General features: G+C 43.7%; 1 protein-coding gene across 8 annotated transcripts in view; it reads right to left on the bottom strand.

Annotated features, from left to right (window-relative positions):
• The window catches only part of KCNS3 (potassium voltage-gated channel modifier subfamily S member 3), a 58208-nt gene that overhangs the window by 13657 nt on the left and 23800 nt on the right, over positions 1-20751 (bottom strand). For 7 of the 8 annotated variants that reach the window (XM_062208987.1, XM_062208985.1, XM_062208984.1 and 4 more), the window contains exon 2: positions 11529-11714. The exons of the other annotated variant lie outside the window; for it this stretch is intronic. The gene's annotated coding sequence lies outside the window, so the exon portion shown is untranslated. The remainder of the gene's footprint in view (positions 1-11528; positions 11715-20751) is intronic. 8 annotated transcript variants of the gene reach the window in all.

The raw sequence follows: 20751 nt of genomic DNA, 5'->3' as shown, positions 1-20751 counted from the left end.
ATCCTGGTTGCCCCTCTTCCAGTCCAGCTCTCTGCTATGGCCCGGGAAGGCAGTGGAGGATGGCCCAAGTGCTTGGGCCCTGCACCCCATGGGAGACCAGGAGAAGCACCTGGCTCCTGCCTTCAGATCAGCGCGGTGCACCGGCCGCGGCGGCCATTGGAGGGTGAACCAATGGCAAAGGAAGACCTTTCTCTCTGTCTCTCTCTTTCACTGTCCACTCTGCCTGTCAAAAAATAATAATAAAAAAATAAAAATAAAGAAAATAGATCTTCATAAAAATTAAGAGTGGGAACAACAAAGGGAGGAAGAAGAGGGTTGAAGTGTGGGCAGGAGGGAGGGTTGGGTGGGAAGAATCACTATGTTTCTAAATCTGCATATATGAAATACATGAAACTTGTATAACTTAAATAAATTTTTTAAAAGAGTAAAAAAAATTTAAAAGTATATATAGAGAGTACCACATAACCCAGAAATGCCAATCCTAAGTATTGTACCAACAGAAGTGAAAATGTATTCAAACAAAACAAGTACTTAACATTCATCATAGCATTACCCATAATAGCCAGAAACAGAACATAACCCAGATGCCCATCAATGGATGAGTAGATAAGCGAACTGTGGCATATCCATAACATGGAATATTATCTGGCAATAAAAAGCATATAAGTACTGATACATACTACCAAATTTATCAACTTTGAAAATATTATGTTAATGAAAGAAGGCAGACCTCCACAAAAAGCCATATGCTTCCATTTACATGAAATAGCCCAACAGCCAAACCCAGAGAGAGAGAGAGCAGATTAGCAGCTGTTAGGGAATAGGGGGAGGGGAAATGGGGACCACTAATGAGTCTAGGTTTCTTTTAGGGTGATAAAAAGTTCTGGAATTACACAGTTACATGGTCTGATGAATAAACTAAGAATCACTGAATTAAACATCTTAAAGGTAGATTGTATGGTATATGAAGTAAATCTGAATAAAATTCTCATTTAAACAGGAAGCTAGCTAATAAACAAAGGAAGGATGATAGAAATAAGATCTTTTTTTTTTTTTTTTTTTGACAGGCAGAGTTAGACAGTGAGAGAGAGAGACAGAGAGAAAGGTCTTCCTTTTCCATTGGTTCACCCCCCAAGTGGCTGCTACAGCCGGCACGCTGCACTGATCTGAAGCCAGGAGCCAGTTGCTTCCTCCTGGTCTCCCATGCGGGTGCAGGGCCCAAGCACTTGGGCCATCCTCCACTGCACTCCCAGGCCACAGCAGAGAGCTGGCCTGGAAGAGGAGCAACCAGGACAGAATCTGGCGCCCTAACTTGGACTAGAACCCGGGGTGCCGGCGCCGCAGTCAGAGGATTAGGCAAGTGAGCCGCAGCACCTGCCTAGAAATAAGATCTTAACATTTTATAATTCATAATGAAAAAACGGCAATGATCATCGATAGCAGTTAAAATTCAAATAAACAAAAGCTGTTGGGGAACTTCATACCAGGGAGATCACATTTATAAAGATCTGAACCCACTGATAAAGCCTAATTTAATGAAGAGGCAAGACATCACATGGTCTTTTAAGAAAGCTCTCATACAGAGACAATTCCACAATATTGCAATCAAAACTAAAAACTAGAACTGAATTTGATTAAGCCTCTAGATCTAACTACCAGATCTACTAGATTTTATTAAAATAAAACAGATATTTCAAAGGAAAATATTCAAAAACACAATGGTGCTGTAATCAGCAAAATCCAGATGATGAGAAACTGAAAAGGACAAATGACAACAGATGAAATAAGAGATATATTAGACAGACCAAGGCAAATGCGTTTTAAGAAATCATACACATATTTTAAAAAGGGACATTTGAGGGGCGGGCGCTGTGGCGTAGTGGGTAAAGCTGCCACCTGCAGTGCTGGCATTCCATATGGGCACCGATCCGAGACCCAGCTGCCCTACTTCCGATCCAGTTCTCTACTATGGCCTGGGAAAGCAGTAGAGGATGGCCCGAGTTCTTGGGCCCCTGCACCTGAATGGGAGACCCGGAGGAATCTCCTGGCTCTTGGCTTCAGATCAGCACAGCTCCAGTCATTGCGGCCAACTGGGGAGTGAACCAGCGGAGAAAAGACCACTCTCTCTCTTTCTGCCTCTCCTCTCTATATTTAACTCTGACTTTCAAATAAAACAAATAAATCTTTTTTTTTTAAAAAAAGGAACATTTGACCACTAACTATATACTTCATAATATAAAAGAATTATTATTAATTTTTCAGTGTCTTAATGTTCTTATAATTACGTTCTTAAATAAAGAAAGAAAAAGTCATGTTCTGCAAGACAACATTTTAGTCAAGAGTGGACCACATATGTCACAGTGGTGACATAAGGTTCTAACAGCAGAAAACTTCCTACCACCTAGTGATGTCACAGCCATCACTACATCATAGCACCATACATCACTGACTGTTGGTGCTGATAAAAGCAAGCCTACTGATTGCCAGTACACCACATACAATTCCTTACTGCGCATAATGCTTGATAATGACAATAAACAACTATGTTACTGGCTTTTACTATAGATATGCTTTATTATTTTAGAGTATACTCCTCCTATATATATAAAAAAAAAAAGAATTGTTACTGAAAAATAGTATGCTGTGTTCTGCCATGGATAGCCTCATACATCCCGTGTTTACAGCGTCTCTTGATTGCATCAAGTCTTCACTGGGAGCCTTTTGACACAATGATTAAGACTCTGCTTGGAATGCCCACACCCCATATCAGAGTGTCGAGGTTCAAGTTCCAGATGCACTCCTGACTCCAACTTCCAGCTAATGTGCACCTTAGGAGGCAGCAAGTGTTGGTTCAAGTAGTTGGGTTTCTACTACCCACATGTGAGGTATGTTCCCAGATCCCAGCTTCAGCCTGGCCCAGTCCCAGGCTCTTTGTGCGCATTTGAGGAGTGAACCAACAGATGCCATATCAAGTGTTTGATCTATACAATTTGGTTTTTAATTACATAGTGCTTACCTAAGGATGAAAATCTCATGACATATTTCTCCCCACCATGAAATAACACATAATTGTATATGCTAAAATATTTTTGGATAAAATCTTACAATGCTTAGGATTCGTTTCACTAAAATATGTGGGCAAATTAGGGCTGTCAATCATACAAGATGGTCACGAATTAATAATTGTTGCAGCTGGGCAATGGGTACACAAGAGTTTCATGTATTATTCTATTTTTGTACAAGTTAAAATTCTCCATTAAAAATATGGTAACGAAAATTTGCTAAGCACTGTATTTTAGGTCTGCACTGCACTCCCACATATGCAATTGTCCATTCGTTTATTCTAAGCAACCGATGCAGTACCTGGGAACTACTATGCAAGGAGCAAGCACAACCAAACCAATCAGTAATCTCCTTTAATTCTCTGACAATCGTAAGTGGTAGCTCTTCTACTCCCATGTTGTAAATTAGGAAAACTAAAGCTCAGACTTCAGCCAACATTATCCAGCTTTTATGGGCCAGACTCTTTCCATTATGCCTCAGACTTGAAAACAGTGGGAGGAGGCAGAGACTGGCTGTTCTAATAGGCACACTTTGTCCGCCACATTTCCTGAAGAAGGCTATTCCTTCGGTGGGGGAGTTGGTGTCAGTATGCTAAGGGCACACGGGGTCTCAAATCAGACACATCTGTGGGTACAAGGTACTTGGTCACAAAGGAAAAAAACCAAATGCTACTTCTATTCTCTTCCTAAAGAAGAGCTTAGGCTCGCTGTATCGATTTCCTACCTGCTATCAACCCAAATCACTCACAGTGAGAAAACCATAGACAGTATTTGGCTGCCGTGTGCCTCTTGGTGTTTGTAAGATTGAAAAGAAAGAAAAATATGTCAAAAACCCAAGATAGTCCCTGGCAATTTCAAAGAAAAACTACATTGATTCACTTCTCTCCAAGTGGCATCCTATAAGCCTTTTTCAAAGCCATTAACCTCTTATTCACCTCTTCTTTAGTCTCTTTTCTGCTCTCTTTGCTTCATGCTCTCAAACCCACTTAAAAAAATTCTCAAATCTGTTCAAGACTGACATGATTTCATATACACATGTGTCTTTGATAATGCACTTGCTTTGCCCAAAAACTAACAAAAGTAAAATAATGAAAGCCCGTTTTTATTATCAGACAGAACACTTTTTTAAAACAAATTCCAAACAAGTAAATAAAAACCTAGATTCCTTTCTTCTTCTGACTTGTCAGAATATCCACATTAGTCTTCATAAAAGGAAAAAAATTGGGCATTTTCAGCATTAACACTGCCATCTTTTTGGACATTCTCTTAAAAGTTGTATCTTATTCTGTTAAATGTAAAAGAAAAAACATTTAGATTTTAAAAAGAGTAGATCACATTAACTTCAATTTTTTCTCATACTAATTGAGAAGACATCAAATAAGACCAAGCAAATGTAAACAGAATTGAAAGTCCAAATTCAATCCACACCCATGTTCTCTTATACTGCAGGGGTAGGGAACCTTTTTTTCTGTTAAGGGCCATTTGCATATTTATAACATCAAAATTATGAACTACAAAATTAGTCTGCTATAGATTTATTGAATTTCTATTTTTAAAAAAAGATTTATTTATTTATTTGAAAGTCAGAGTTACACAGAGAGAGGAGAGGCAGAGAGAGAGGTCCTCCATCTGATGGTTCACTCCCCAACTGGCCACAATGGCTGGAGCTGCGCCGATTCGAAGTCAGGAGCCAGGAGCTTCTTCCGGGTCTCCCATGTGAGTACAGGGGCCCAAGGACTTGGACCATCTTCCACTGCTTTCCCAGCAGAGAGCTGGATTGGACGTGGAGCAGCCGGGTCTCGAACCGGTGCCCATATGAGATGCTGGAGCTTCAGGCCAGGGCGTTAACCCACTACGTCACAGCCCCAGCTTGATTTACTGAATTTCAAATGCCACCTGTGGTTGCCTTGGCTGGCCCAGAATGAATGATTTCACGGGCTTTATATGACCGTGGGCTGGATACTCCCCACCCTTGTTAGCCAGCTCCCTGTGCTGGTACAGGACAAATGGGATGAGAAGGAAGATCAGAACGCAGTCATGGGCCAAGAAGAGCCAGGAGCATGACTAACAGCCAGTGGCAATGTCCATTTTGAGTGTAGATTTGGAAATGGAAATGCTGGGTTCAGGTCTTCACCATTCAGTGTTTTCACAGACGCTAACACAAGGCAATTCTGAGAAACACATGGCTGTTTCTGAAGCTTCTAGGACAAGCCCAGAACAAGACTACAGAAAAAAAGAATTTTGGGGGCCGGCGCTGTGGCATAGTGGGTAAAGCCACTGCCTGCAGTGCTGGCATCCCATATGGGCGCCTATTCAAAGCCCGGCTGCCCCACTTCCGATCCAGCTCTCTGCTATGGCCTGGAAAAGCAGCAGAAGATGGCCCAAGTGCTTGGGCCCCTGCACCCACGTGGGAAGACCCAAAAGAGACTCCTGGCTCAGGATGAGCTCAGTTCTGGCCATTGTGGCCATTTGGGGAGTGAACCAGCAAATGGAAGACCTTTCTCTATGTCTCCCTCTCTCTGTCTACCCCTCAAATAAATAAACAAAATCTTGAAAAAAAAAAAACTTTTTAGAAATAATAAAAGGAGATGATAAACCCACCTTGAGGCTAAAATAACAAATGTAGAATTCTTTGGAAAACATTAAGCACAAGAACATGTAGACTCTAGCCTAGGGGAGATATTTTTTAAAAAAAGTGGAAAGAGTACAATCTCAAGGAAGAGTTAGGGAGAAAACAGGAATGGAAACTCCACACAAGTTAGAGGGATGCTGTGGTTCTAGGTGGAGGGTGTGGACACGCAGCATGAACACGGAGACAACACAGGATCCCAGCAGCCAAGAGCCTCAGCACTGGCTTTGGAGAGTGAGGTCTCTATTAATGTGCCTGAGAAGGCAGCAGAAGATGGCCCAAGTCCTTGGACACCTACCACCCATGCCAGAGACTCAGAGGAAGCCCCTGGTTCCGGGCTTTGGCCTGGCCCAGTCCTGGCCATTGAAGCCATTTGGAGAGTGAACCAGTGGATATAAGACCTCTCTCTCTCCTCTGTCTCTGTGTAACTCTCTTGCAAATAAATAAATAATTTTTATAAAGAAAGAAACAAAGATATGTGTAAAACTTTAAGAGTGAGAGATTGATGTGACAATATTTCTACCTCCTCCTTTCCTGGGCCCATTCCCTTTTCCTCTCTTGCTCCCTGCAGTGGTACAATCAGATTGGAATTGTACTCATTCCTCTCTGGACCTCTATTTCATGTGGCCACTCCTCTCTGGAAGCTCCAGGGGCCTCTGAAATTCACAAAGCTCATTGGCACCCGGAGGGCTGCTCAGAAGACAAAGGCATTTAGTGAACCAGAAATTTGACCTATTCATGGAAAGCAAAGAACCACAGGTGACAGCTTTTTTTAACCAGAAAAGGGAAAAATGGGGAAAATGTGGACTTTGCCATAAGACTGGCCCCTGACTTGAGGTAGATATCTCATCACTTCTCTGACTGAACCATGCTGCCTGGAAGAACACACAGACCACCCAACCCACTGTCTGGCACAGTGAAGTTCTGTGTCTACCATGTGTGATACTAGGATGGCTTCACTTTTCATTTATAGTACCTGACTCCTTGCATCATCTTCAAGGCAGGTCACAGAAGCTCTAATCTCCCCCAGCTTTCTGTCTTGGAGCTAGCCATGAAGAAATTCTCTGATCTACCTTTGCCCTATAAAACCCTCCTCTTTCTTTTTTTAAAGATTTTATTTATTTATTTGAGAGGTAGAGTTACAGACAGTGAGAGGTAGAGACAGAGAGAAAGGTCTTCCTTCCGTTGGTTCACCCCCCAAGTGGCTGCCAATCCGAAGCCAGGAGCCAGGAGCTTCTTCCCAGTCTCCCATGCGGGTGCAGGGGCCCAAACACTTGGGTCATCCTCTACTGCTTTCCCAGGCCACAGCAGAGAACTGGATTGGAAGAGGAGCAGCTGGGATTAGAACCGGCACCCATATGGGATGCTGGTGCCTCAGGTGGAAGATTAACCTACTACGCCACAGCGCCGGCCCCAAAACCCTCCTCTTTCTAGAGGAGCCCTAGCCCATGGCCTGGAGGCAGGACTACAGAACAGAGAGGCCAAGACGAATGCTGAGACAGACAGGCCTTGCTGGTTTACCACCAGACTATTAGCAATTAGTAGTATATGCAATGAAGTCTCCACCAGAACCCAAAAGGCCAGGGTTTGGAGAGCTTCCAGGTCACTGACACATGGAGGTTCCTGGAGAGCAGTGTTTGCAGAGACATCACAGAAGCTCCTCACCCTACGCACCTCTTCACCTGTACTGTTTGTGATGTCCTTTCTGACAAACTGGCAAGTGGTTCCCTGAGTTCTGGGAGCCACCCAAGCAAGCTGAAGAGAGGCTGTGGGAAATCCAGTTTCTAGCCAGCAGTCAGAAGCACAGGTAAAGCAATATGGGCATTCCACGGGAGTGCCAGAAAATCTTTTTTTTTTTTTTTTCCCAAAGAAACCTTCTATAATCCTCCGCCTTGCGGCGCCGGCACACCGGGTTCTAGTCCCGGTCAGGGCACCGATCCTGTCCCGGTTGCTCCTCTTCCAGGCCAGCTCTCTGCTGTGGCCCGGGAGTGCAGTGGAGGATGGCCCAGGTCCTTGGGCCCTGCACCTCATGGGAGACCAGGATAAGCACCTGGCTCCTGCCATCGGATCAGCGCGGTGCGCAGGCCGCAGCGCGCCTACCGCGGCGGCCATTGGAGGGTGAACCAACGGCAAAGGAAGACCTTTCTGTCTCTCTCTCACTGTCCACTCTGCCTGTAAAAAAAAAAAAAAAAAAAGGAATACAAACTTCATATATTTTATAAGTACAACTTTAGGAATATAGTGATTCTTCCCACCATTCCTGTCCTCCCACCCACACTCCCACCCCTCCTTCTCCTCCCTCTCCCATTCCAGTCCCATTCTCCACTAAGATTCATTTTTGATTAACTTTATACACAGAAGACCAACTCTATACTAAGTAGAGTTCAACAATTTGCACAAAACAAAAAATTTCCTCAACAGTTGAGACAAGGGCTGTTCAAAGTCATTGCAGCTTGAAGTTAATTTCATTTATTTTTTAGAAACTTTATTAACTTTAAAGAATCACCCAAGAATGATATATCTTTTGTGAGCACTTAGATATAGTTATAATCAACTCTTTGAAGACAGAGGTCCTGCATGAGAAGTTAATGCACAGTGACTCCTATTATTAATTTAACAATTAACACTCATATATGACATGGGTGATCGCCCAAGGCTCTTGACATGGCTGCCTAGGCTATAGAAGACTTTTGAATCCACTAACTCTGTCAGTTTTTAGTGAAAGTTCTCTCGTCCCTTCAGAGTAAAGTGCCTCCTTATTTGAGGACCACTTCTTTCCACTGGGGTCTTACCTGTCAAGGTGCTTCATGTAGGACACTTTTTGCCATAGTATTTTGGCTTTCCATGACTGAATTGCACTTGTGGGTTTCCCAACCAGACCAGAATGCCTTAAGGGCTGATTCTGAGGTCAGAGTGCTACTTAAAGCAAATTTCAATCTGAGTCTGCCTTGTGGACTCATGTCTGCTTCCCATGTTGGAGCATTTACTCCTTTTTAATTCTATCTATTATTATTCCCAGACACTTAATCCTATCCATATGATCACTTTAATACTTAAGATGGTATTTTTACCACCCAGCTTAAGGGGATTTGGGGATCCCATAGCAAGTCTTTAAACTGTACCATTAGAAGTAAGTGACGGGAAGTCTTGAGAGATAAGCCCTCACCTGTGGGATCTGAAGCTATCTCTTCGGAGATTGTGTCAGAAGTGAATCACACACCTCATGTTGAAAGTGATCTGTGTGATCTTATTGGCTCTAAGCTGAAAAGCCCTTCACTCAGTCCAGCTTCCAAAGTGACCACTGCAGCTGAGGGGACGGCCAAGTAGGGTCAGCAACATTGCAGGCAGAACTGTAAATTTCTTGTTAGAGATGCCACCTGCCTTTACCTGGCCAGCTCTCCTCCCAGGCCAGCTAAGTAATGAAAGTCAACAGGGTGCCTTCCCCCAGGAGCTTCACACCTCCCTTAGGATGTACCCCATGTGAAGACATAGATAGGTCTGGGCCTCTTCACTTACAAGGCCTACAGCCCACCAGATTATTATCAAGCCCCTTCTGTGAGGTTCTATTTGCCTTTCAATCAGAAAACTTAATTGAAGCTTAGACAGCACCTTTCTTAGCTCCTCTAATAATGACTCTGTCCTTTGTTCTAGGCCCTGTCTAGCGCACTTGGGCCTCATTCCTTTGTAATCATAACCTCTACCACCAATGGCTCTACTCCCAACCTGTGTGTACTGATGGTCCTCTTCCCCACTTAATGCTGTATAATTGTTCAAACCTGGTAAATGCCACTCTTAGGATCATTGGTTACTATCCTCACCCTGTCTTTTATGACCTTGTCTAAATATGATCAGAGTCGGCAAACTTGGAAGGCTTCCATAGCCTTGGCAACTCATGATGACAGCCTAGGGTGGTTACTGGTGCCATAAACTAGAGTGTCAATTTGTTGGGTCAACAACAGGAGCCACTGTGCACTTGCTCCTCATGTGGGATCTCTGTCCTTAATGTGCTGTACATTTTGATTTAATGCTATAACTAGTACTAAAACAGTATGTTTCACTTTATGTTTCGGTGTGGGTGCAAACTGTTGAAATCTTTACTTAATATATACTAAATTGATATTCTGTATATAAAGAGAATTGAAAATTGAATCTTGATGTGAATGGAAGGGGAGAGGGAGTGGGAAAAAAAAAAAAAAAAAAGAAAGAAAGTGATCTGTGTTAGGCCGGCGCTGCAGCTCACTAGACTAATCCTCCGCCTGCAGCGCCAGCACCCCAGGTTCTAGTCCCAGTTGGGGCACCGGATTCTGTCCTGGTTGCTCCTCTTCCAGTCCAGCTCTCTGCTATGGCCTGGGAAGGCAGTGGAGGATGGCCCAAGTGCTTGGGCCCTGCACCCGCATGGGAGACCAGGAGGAAGCACCTGGCTCCTGGTTTCAGATCGGCATAGCGTGCCAGCTGTGGCAGCCAATTGGGGAGTGAACCAACGGAAGGAAGACCTTTCTCTCTGTCTCTCTTTCTCACTGTCTAACTCTGCCTGTCAAAAAAAAAAAAAAAAGAAAGAAAGAAAAAGAAAGTGATCTGTGTTGTGAGAAACTGAGTCTGTGTCTGAGTGGCTTTTCCTTCCATAGCCTCACACCAAGGACGATTTGCATGTACCTGGGCCAAATTAATGGTTCTCCCTGATCTTCCTCCCCCATTCTACTCCCCTTCTCACACAGCCCTCTGCATACATCTTCTTTTTAGCACCTGCTACAAGTTATTACAGCGTGTTCCACAGTTCTCTCTACTCCCCACCAGTCTGATCACTGCCCACTCCAGGCTCTATCATTGTTTTTGTCTAAAAGATAGCAGAATGATCTAGAACAGGCAAAACAAAATTCAATGCCTTCAGCAGTCAAACAACTCAAGCAAACGAACTGTGGGAAACCACCCATGCTTGTCTAAGAGGCAGAGGCCCCTCTGTGCCACATTCTTAACTGGGAGCAGAAGACCAAGATAGACGGATTATCCAGTGATCCAGGAGAAACTGGAAATGCTGATCATTTGGTGGGATACTTCAAGATCAATTAGAGCTGAGCCAGCATGTTTTAAACTATGTGGCTCCCATTGCTACTTTGATAATCCACCCAGTCTATTACTTGAGCCAGACCCATCAATTCCTGATCCATGGCACCCCTTTTAAACCAAGCTGACTCCAATGAAAACAAATGGAATCTTGTCACAGTTAAAAATGACGCCACTTTCTCAAGTCTGAGTTATAATGTCAAAAAACAGAGGGGGGAGGTGGATCTGTGGCACAGCAGGTTAAGCCGTGCTTAAGACAACCACATCTGATATCACAGCAATGGTTTGAGTACTGGCTGTTCTAGTTTCAATCCAGCTCCCTGCTAATGTGTCTTGGAAAGCAACATAAGATGGTACAAGTACTTGGGTCCCTACCTAAGTGGGAGACTCAGATGGAGTTCCAGTCTCCTGGCCCCCGCCCTGCCTGTTGTAGCCATTTGGACAGTAAACCAGCAGATGAAAAATCTCTTTCTATTTATGCCTCTCTCTTTCTCTCTGTCATTCTGTCTATCAGATAAACAAAATCAAATCTTAGCAAAAAATAGGATGGGGAGAGACTATGATCTACAGAATTTTCTTAAGTGTCCTTCAATACAGCTCCAATCAAATCCTCCCAATGGAAATCCTCCTTTGGTTGTTTCTCTGTCTCCCAGTGGATCTGACTTGCAGAATAGCCTCCCTAGTATCTAGCCCTCACCTACCCATAAGGCTAACTCATCCTCCTCTTCCTTTGACAACCAATGGACATCAGAGCAAATGGCAGAGGCCACGCTTACCCTTGTGCTGGTGATGTTGCACACTCTGTCCTCATCCTGCCCAGTGGAAAGTCCATCATCATCCACAAAGCTCCACCTTTCTTCCCCTGCAGCAATGTGGAGTGCACATAGGCATTGAGTAGCCAAAACGAAGAGAAGAATCCTGTTCTCAGGTTGTAGAGGCCAAAGCTGGAAAAACACTGTCACCTGCAGAAGAAATGATCAGCCAAATTGTAACTCCCAGGAGGAAACATGCCTGTGACATCCGTCTCAGACCCAGCACTCCAGGCACTTACTGATCAGAGCCCAATCTCAGGGCCTTATCTAATTCTCAGGAAAGGGTGGTCTTTTCTTACTGTGGAACCATCACTCCCATTGGACACGGGGACAGGCAGACACAGAGATAGGTTAAGGACTCCCTGATCCTGACTGCAGGTATTTGGGATACCTGCACTTATGCAGACCAAGGAAACACTGAGAGATGAAATGAGGCACTAGAATTAGGGCTGCAGTCACTCACCTCTCACAGTTTCTTATCACAGTGCTAGTTGCCTAGCTAATTTATCAAAAATACACTTAATAAACTTCTAAGTGAACTTGGAATCCATTTCAGAGACTAACTTCTGGGTATCAGGACTCTAAAAGAATTAACACTGCTGCTATAATTTGAAATCAGTAGATTTCAAGGGCTTGCCAAATGCAATGTCGCTTTATTTGCCCATTATTATATTTCACAGATCAGAAATGACTACCGATGCTAACAAAATCTTGTATTTAATGGGGGGAGGGGGAGGTGGTTGTCATAGTGGGGGTAGGGGTGTTAAATTCACTTCAAAACAAATAAAAAACAAATTTCAGTTTCTCAGGGCTGGCACTGTGGCATAGTAGGTTAAGCCTCCACCTGTGGTGCTGGCAGCCCATATGGGCACCGGTTCATGTCCTAGCTGTTCTTCTTCTGATCCAGCTCTCTGTTAGGGCCTGGGAAAGCAGTAGAGTACTAGGATCCCGCCACCCATGTGGGAGACCTAGAAGAAGCTCCTGGCTCCTGGCTTCAAATCAGTACAGCATCAATGTTATGGCCATTTGGGAAGTGAACCAGTGGATAGAAGAACTTTCTCTCTATCTCTACTTCTATCTGTCTATAGTGCTACCTCCCAAATACATAAATAAAATCTTTAAAAAAAAAAAAGTTCAGTTTCTCTCTCTGAATACATTAAAAACAGCAACAAAAATTCCAAATCTCAGACAAGTACATCTTGCCTTGTGGTGATATATTCCCATAAATTTATACCCACAGCTAAGCATCCATCCATTGATCTTCATGTTTTTCATTCAATACAGGGATCAAAAAGGAGAGGAGAAAAAAAAAGAGAGAGAGAGAAGAAAATATTGATTCTCAGCAAAAGACGTGAAAGAAATGCCTCTGGCTGTATTAGTCATTGAACAAACATGCATCAGGGTTTAAGATCTTAGACACGGGGATTGGGATTACAAACCAGATACAGTGCCTGCCCTCAGCCCCCAAGGTGCTCACAAGCCCCAAACTAAACAAACAAGTCAAAGTGTCCTAGCAACTTCCAGTGGGCAGTGGAGGTGAGGGAAGCAGTAACAGCTTTCAATCTGTTCCAAACAAGAGGCAAAGGAATCCTTCCGCACAAGCTGAAATTTCACCTAGAACAGAGATAATAATGAAGAAAAATCTGGAAGCCAAATGCAGCTCCTTCCAAACTGAACTTTGAAGATGCAGCTCTCAGCAGAGGCAGTAGAAAACAGGGATAGATAAGATCAACACAGGAGGGGCTGGCGCTGTGGCATAGCGGGTAAAGCCTCCAGCTGCAGTGCTGCATCCCATATGGGTGCCGGTTCAGGTCCTGGCTGCTCCACTTCTGATCCAGCTCTCTGCTATGGCCTGGGAAAGCAGTGGCAGATAGCCCAAGTCCTTGGGTCTCTGCACCCATGTGGGAGATGCGGAGGATGCTCCTGGCTCCTGGCTTCTGATTGGCACAGCTCTGGCCGTTGCGCCCAAATGGGGAGTAAACCAGTGGATGGAAGACCTCTCTCTCTCTCTCTCTCTCTCTCTCTCTCTCTGCCTCTCCTACTCTCTCTGTGTAACTCTGACTTCCAAATAAATAAATAAATCTTAAAAAAAAAATCAACACAGAAGCTAAAACCCTCCTTCTGCCTCCCCCTCCCCCCATACATCATTGGGTCAGTGTCAGATATTGGCACTCCAGTGAAACACAGAAATACGCTGTACCTTTTCTATTTTGTAATTTTACTTTTATTTATTTATTTGAGAGGCAGAAAGACAGACAGATGGCTCCTATCTGCTGGTTCATGCCCCAAATGCCCAAAAATGCTAGGTCTACGCCAGGCAGAAGCTGGAAGCTGAGAATTCAATCTATGTCTCCCAAATGGGTGGCAGGAACCCAGTCACTAGAGCCATCACTTGCTGGCCCCAAGGTACACATTAGCAGGGAGTGAAAATCTAGAGTGAATCTAGAATAGAGCCAGGACAGGAGCCCAGGCACTCCAGACACTGCCATAGGGGATGCAGGCATCCCAACCAATCTTCACTGCCAAGCCAAGTACTCACCCTTGGTGCACCTTTACTATTATTATTATTATTATTGAAAAGTAGACAGACAGGGATATTCCATCTACTGATCCACTTCCCACCAAATGCCAGAAAGGACATTCCTTTTTATTTATTTTTTTAAACTTTTATTAAATGAATATAAATTTCCAAAGCACAGATTACAATGGCTTCCCCCCCCATAACTTTCCTCCCACCCACAACCCTCCCCTATCCTGCTCCCTCTCCCCTTCCATTCACATCAAGATTCATTTTCAATTCTCTTTATATACAGAAGATCAGTTTAGTTTATATTAAGTAAAGATTTCAACAGTTTGCACCCACATAGCAACACAAAGTGAAAAATACTGTTGGAATACTAGTTATAGCATTAAATCACAATGTACAGCACATTAAGGACAGAGATCCTACATGATATTTTTTAAAAATTGATTAATTTTCTATGCAATGTCCAATTTAAAACCAAATTTTTTTTTTCATTTTCAATTATCTTTATATACAGAAGATTGATTTAGTATATACTAAGTAAAGATTTCATCAGTTTGCACCCACACAGAAACACAAAGTGTAAAATACTGTTTCAGTACTAGTTATAGCATTACTTCACATTGGACAACACATTAAGGACAGATCCCACATGAGACGTAAGTACACAGTGACTGCTGTTGTTGACTTAACAATTTGACACTCTTGTTTATGGCGTCAGTAATCTCCCTAGACTCTAGTCATGAGTTGCCAAGGCTATGGAAGCCTTTAGGGTTCGCTGACTTCGATCTTATTCCGACAGGGTCATAGTCAAAGTGGAAGTTCTCTCCTCCCTTCAGAGAAAGGTACCTCCTTCTTTGATGGCCCATTCTTTCCACTGGGATCTCACTTGCAGAGATCTTTCATTTAGGTCTTCTTTTTTTTTTTTTTTCCCAGAGTGTCTTGGCTTTCCATGCCTAAAATACTCTCATTGGCTTGTCAGCCAGATCCAAATGCCTTAAGGGCTGATTCTGAGGCCAGAGTGCTATTTAGGACATCTGCCATTCTATTAGTCTGCTGTGTATCCCGCTTCCCAAGTTGGATCCTTCTCTCCCTTTTTGATTCTATCAGTTAGTATTAGCAGACACTTGTCTTGTTTGTGTGATCCCTTTGACTCTTAGACCTATCAGTGTGATCAATTGTGAACTGAAGTTGATCACTTGGACTAGTGAGATGGCATTGGTACATGCCACCTTGATGGGATTGTATTGGAATCCCCTGGCACGTTTCTAACTCCACCATTTGGGGCAAGTCCGATTGAGCATGTCCCACATTGTACATCTCCTCCCTCTCTTTTTCCCACTCTTATATTTAACAGGGATCACTTTTCAGTTAAAATTTAAACACCTAAGAATAATTGTGTGTTAATCCACTAGTACTAGCACAACAACAACAACAACAAAATACTAAAATGGATAAAGTATTACATTGTACATCAACAGTCAGGACAAGAGCTGATCAGGTCATTGTTTCTTATAGTGTCCATTTCACTTCAACAGGTTTCCCCTTTGGTGCTCAGTTAGTTGTCGCCGATCAGGGAGAACATATGATATTTGTCCCTTTGGTACTGGCTTAATTCACTCAGCATAATGTTTTCCAGATTCCCCCATCTTGTTGCAAATGACCGGGTTTCATTGTTTTTGACTGCTGTATAGTATTCTATAGAGTACAAGGACATTCCTTTTTAAAAGGATATGACACAAATACATAGTCTTCCTTTCCATATCAGATGCTTTCCCAACTGTAGTACATTTTATAGGAAGGTAAGACTAATTTGGGGGATAATTAATAAACTGCAACCAGCATTGAGATCACTGTTTAAATACAAATGAAAAAATTATAAAATACTTAGGGTTTCAGTTTCTTGCAGACTTTGAGGATACAGCACTTCTGAGAATCCCCAAGTGCTGCCTAGAAGTTCATTGCTCCGGCTCAAGACAAAAAGGTCAGCACTGGTCCAGGTAAAGACTGCAAGATTAGCCAAATGTATCCTGTTGACAAAATTCTGGTGCCCATGTGGCCCTCAGTCAACATCTGACGAATGAATGATGCCCAAAGCTATCCCCCTTTCTCTTCCAATCTCCAAAACTCAGAATTCCTGCACCTTGCCCCATTTTATATCACCAGGATGCCCAGCCGAAAACCTGGATTTGAGGAAAAAATTTAAGTCACTACCCCTTACTGTGAATTTAAGTCAATTTAAAACCCATTGAAAGCATTCAAATTCTAAGTGTAAATTTTAACTTACATTGATAACTAGCATTTTCTGCATCCTACACACATGGGTCAGATATCTCCAATAGGACCGTCAACCCACTCTCTATTCTTGAGCAAAAGTAAATGGTAAGTATTATTATTCCCATTTTATAGGTGCGACATTGAGGCCCATAGAAGCTGTGTGCCAGCATCCCACACCTAAGGAATTCCAGAGGTTGTAGACTCAGGTAGGTCTGCCTGGTTTCAATTATGTAGAAAATCACACTCCCTCTAGTTGTCAGGAAGGTCAAGGGAACACTGGGGCATGTTGACAGAACATGAGCCAAGCCAACACATTTTGGGGAATAAAAACCTACACATCCGGGTCCAGCATTGTGATACAGACGGTAAAGCCATCATGTGCAATGCTGGCATCCATATGGGCATCAGTTCATGTCCTGGCTGCTGCACTTCTAATCCAGCTCCCTGCTAATAGCCTGGGAGAAGCAGCGGAAGATGGCCCCAGTGTTTGGGCCCCTGCCACTCACATGGGAGACCTGGATGAAGCTCCTGGCTCCTTGGCTTCAGATCAGCCCAGGTCCAGCTTTTGATGCCATCTGTGGAGTAGACAGATTCTCTCTCTCTGGTTCTCCCTTTCTCTGTAACTCTAACTTTCAAAATAAATAAATAAATCTTTAAAAAACATATACATTCAATATATGATATGTCTTCAAAAAGTTCATGGAAAATGTGTATTATGAAGATGTATATGATGAAAAAAAAAGCCAGTGTGGGTTTACATTTATTGCACCAAAATGCACATTATGAAAATGCATATTATGAAAAGCTAAGCATCGATTTCAAAAAATGTTGACACCAAAACCAAAATACGCTTATCTTTTAATTTGGCTTTTTTCACAAACTTTTAAAAGTATCTTTCTGCTTAACCATCCTTCCCACTGTCAATTTCTATATGTTCCTGTCAACCTGATCAGCATCATTTGTGATTCGGTTTCTGACTTTGCTGGGTGATTCAGCAGCATCCTGGCAAAACACATCAAGCCAGCAAGCTCTCTCAACTATTGCTCCCCTCTGCAGAAATCCGCTGTTCACAGCAGCTCTCCCCATCATCCTTACACTTCCCTCTGGCCTGGCTCTATTTCCTGGTGGGTTGACTATACCATTCAAAATAATACAAATCTCTGCCTCCATGATTGGGAGGGAAAAGGTGAGGGGTAAGGGGTGTGTCAGACTCTCACATCATCCAGACACCTGACCTCTAGTCTTAGAACAGACCCTGAGGAAAAGCAAATGAATGGCATATGTTCCACCAGAATGATAATGACTCTGCCTTCCTCCTCCCAGGACTCAGAATCACAGGAAGAGGGTTGCCCTCCAAAAACCACAGAACCAGTGCCTGATAGATCAAAGCAGAAACACCAAATGACACTGCAGTGCAGAGCTGTGTCCTCTGCACCTGCAGAGAATCCTGTCTGTCCCCTTATGGTTCCCCCACACACACCTTATTCTGCAACACTGGAATATTAGTGCCACCCACTATACTGGAAAGCCTCCAGTTAGGGGCAGTGTCCTAATAAATCTTTGTATTAATTACACAACACACTGGCACATATTTTGGAATCAATATCTCTCCCCTAAGCCAACAAGACTAAAGAGTAAATTAATGAAAAGAATCAACATGGAAAATGAAAGCAGAGGAAGCAGAAAAGGAAAGTGTGAAAGACTGAATGGAGTCGGTTGCTGAGGCCCATCCCAGCACCCATTCAGCACATCCAACCGTGACAGGGGGACTCTTCAGAAGTGGAATTTCCATAGAATGACAAATGCCCTAAACAGCACTCTGGCCTCAGAATCAGCCCTTAAGGCCTGCGGATCTGGCTAAAAAGCCCATGAGAGAATTTCAGACAAGGAAAGCCAAGACACTATGGCAAAACAAACAAACAAACAAACAAAACCAAACCCTAAATGAAAGATTTCTGTGAGTGAGATCCCAGCAGAAAGAACAGGTCATCAAAGAAGGAGGTACCTTTCTCTGAAGGGAGGAGAGAACTTCCACTTTGATTATGGTCTTGTCTAAATAAGGTCGGAGTTTGTGAACTCAAGAGGCTCCCATAGCCTTGGAAGCTCATGACAAGAGCCTCGGGTGATCACTGACGTTATAAATAAGAGTGTCGGCCGGCACCGCGGCTCAATAGGCTAATCCTCCGCCTTGCGGCGCCGGCACACCGGGTTCTAGTCCCAGTCGGGGCACCAATCCTGTCCCAGTTGCCCCTCTTCCAGGCCAGCTCTCTGCTGTGGCCAGGGAGTGCAGTGGAGGATGGCCCAAGTGCTTGGGCCCTGCACCCCATGGGAGACCAGGAGAAGCACCTGGCTCCTGCCTTCGGATCAGCGAGATGCGCCGGCCGCAGCGCGCCAACCACGGCGGCCATTGGAGGGTGAACCAATGGCAAAGGAAGACCTTTCTCTCTGTCTCTCTCTCTCACTGTCCACTCTGTCTGTCAAAAAAAAAAAAGGATAAAAAAAATAAAAAATAAATAAATAAGAGTGTCAATTGTTAAATCAACAGCAGGAGTCACTGTGCACTTGCTCCCCATGTAGGACCCCTGTTCTTAATGTGTTCTTACTACGATAATTAATGGTAAAACTAGTCTTCAAACAGTACTTTATACTTTGTGTGTCTGTGTGGGTGCAAACTGTTGAAATCTTTACTTAGTATAGAGTTGATCTTCTGTATATAAAGATAATTAAAAATGAATTTTAATGAAGGATGGGATGGGAGAGGGAGGAGGTGGGTGGTTTGGGGGTGGAAGGGCAGGTATGGGGGGAAGAACCACTATAATCCAAAAGTTGTATTTATGAAATTTATATTTATTAAATAAAAGCTTTCTATAAAAAATAAATAAATAAACCTTTAAAAAAATAGTGGAGTTTCAAGTGTCAAGACTAGAGTGAGTGCTTAGCCTAGAAGTTAAGATGCCTGCACCCACATCTGAGTACCTGGATTCAATACCCAGCTTTAGCTCTTGATCCAGATCCATGCCAATGGAGACCCTGGGAGGCAGAGATGATGACTTGAGTAATTCTGTCCCTATCATCCACATGGGAGATCTGACTCAAGTTTCCAGGCCCCTGACTTTGGCACTGCCAACTAGTGTGGGCATTTGGGGAGTTAACAAATAGATGGAAGCTGCTCCTCTCTCTCTCTCTTCTCTTACTCTCTCTAATGTAAATTAATTTTTTAAAAAGTGGCAAGATCACAGAGCTTCAGGTGTCATTAAGTACACTCTTAAACTCCCCTTGTTCAGATTCCAGGGCCCCTAGGGATCTCTGAGGTACCTGGTAGTGAACTGGGTTCCCATGCATCAAGCAGTCAACACAAACAAACACTCCACTAACTCTGTTAGAGAAACTGAATAAGGCAGGGAGAAGTTGACTTCCTGTGACTTTCAACGTAAGTCAACCTGCTAGAGCTGAATCAGCTCTGTGAGACCGCATGGTGAAATCGGAAGGCTGAGTGAGAGCGGACTCTAACCTGCATTAAGGCTACCAGGGAATAGCACCTTTGCACATCCTCCCAGCAGCTGGAGAGCTTCCCTGGAGATATCCTGACCTTGTAAACGTCCACAGCAGGGCTTTTCAACCTGGACACTGCTGGCCTTATGGGGCACTGCAAAATGGTCAGCAGCACCTCTGGCCTCCGCCCACCACATGCCAGCAGCATGCCAGTCGCCTAAGGCTAAGGCAACCAAACAAGTCTCCAGATACTGCCAAGAGTCCCTTATGGAGCAAAAGCATCCCTAGTTGACAATCAGTGCTCTACAGGGGGAGTAGGATCTCACACACCTGTTTGGGAGCTGTGGAGTCCGAAAGCCCAGGACAATAGACTGTACTACGACGTCACCTGCTGCCAGCAGTTGGAGATACTCCCCCCGCAACATCTGTTCTTTCAAAACTCAGTCATGGCATTTCTAGGGTCAGATAATCAAAACTTTAAAGCTGAAAACAGGTAAAAGCAAGTTTAACTTCTGTTGAAACTCAAAGCATGCTTCATGTGATTTGAGTCTAAAGGTTAGTGATTTTCTCTAAGTCTGTCTTAAGCCGGCTAACATTTTCAGCCCCAGAATGATATACAAGAGCATTTCAAAAGGAGCGGGTGGTTAGCAGTTAAAACAGTCGAGTCCCATATCACGGTGCCAAGGTTCAATTCCTAGCTCTGGCGCCTGCAGCTCCTGGGGATTGCAGACTCTGGAAGGCAACTGTGATGGCTCAAGTGTTTGGGTCTTTGTCACCCAGTGAGAGGTCTCAACTCTGTTCCAGCTTTTGGCTCTGACCCTGGTCCTTTGGACATCTGGGGAGTGCCTCCCTCTCTCTCTCCACCCTCTCTCTCTCTATCTATCTCTCTATCTC

The sequence above is a fragment of the Lepus europaeus genome, chromosome 13 (assembly GCF_033115175.1).
Source record: "Lepus europaeus isolate LE1 chromosome 13, mLepTim1.pri, whole genome shotgun sequence".
In the NCBI taxonomy this organism is placed as follows: domain Eukaryota; kingdom Metazoa; phylum Chordata; class Mammalia; order Lagomorpha; family Leporidae; genus Lepus; species Lepus europaeus.
Note: the sequence above shows the minus strand (reverse complement) of the source record. Positions and strands in the feature narration are given on the sequence as shown.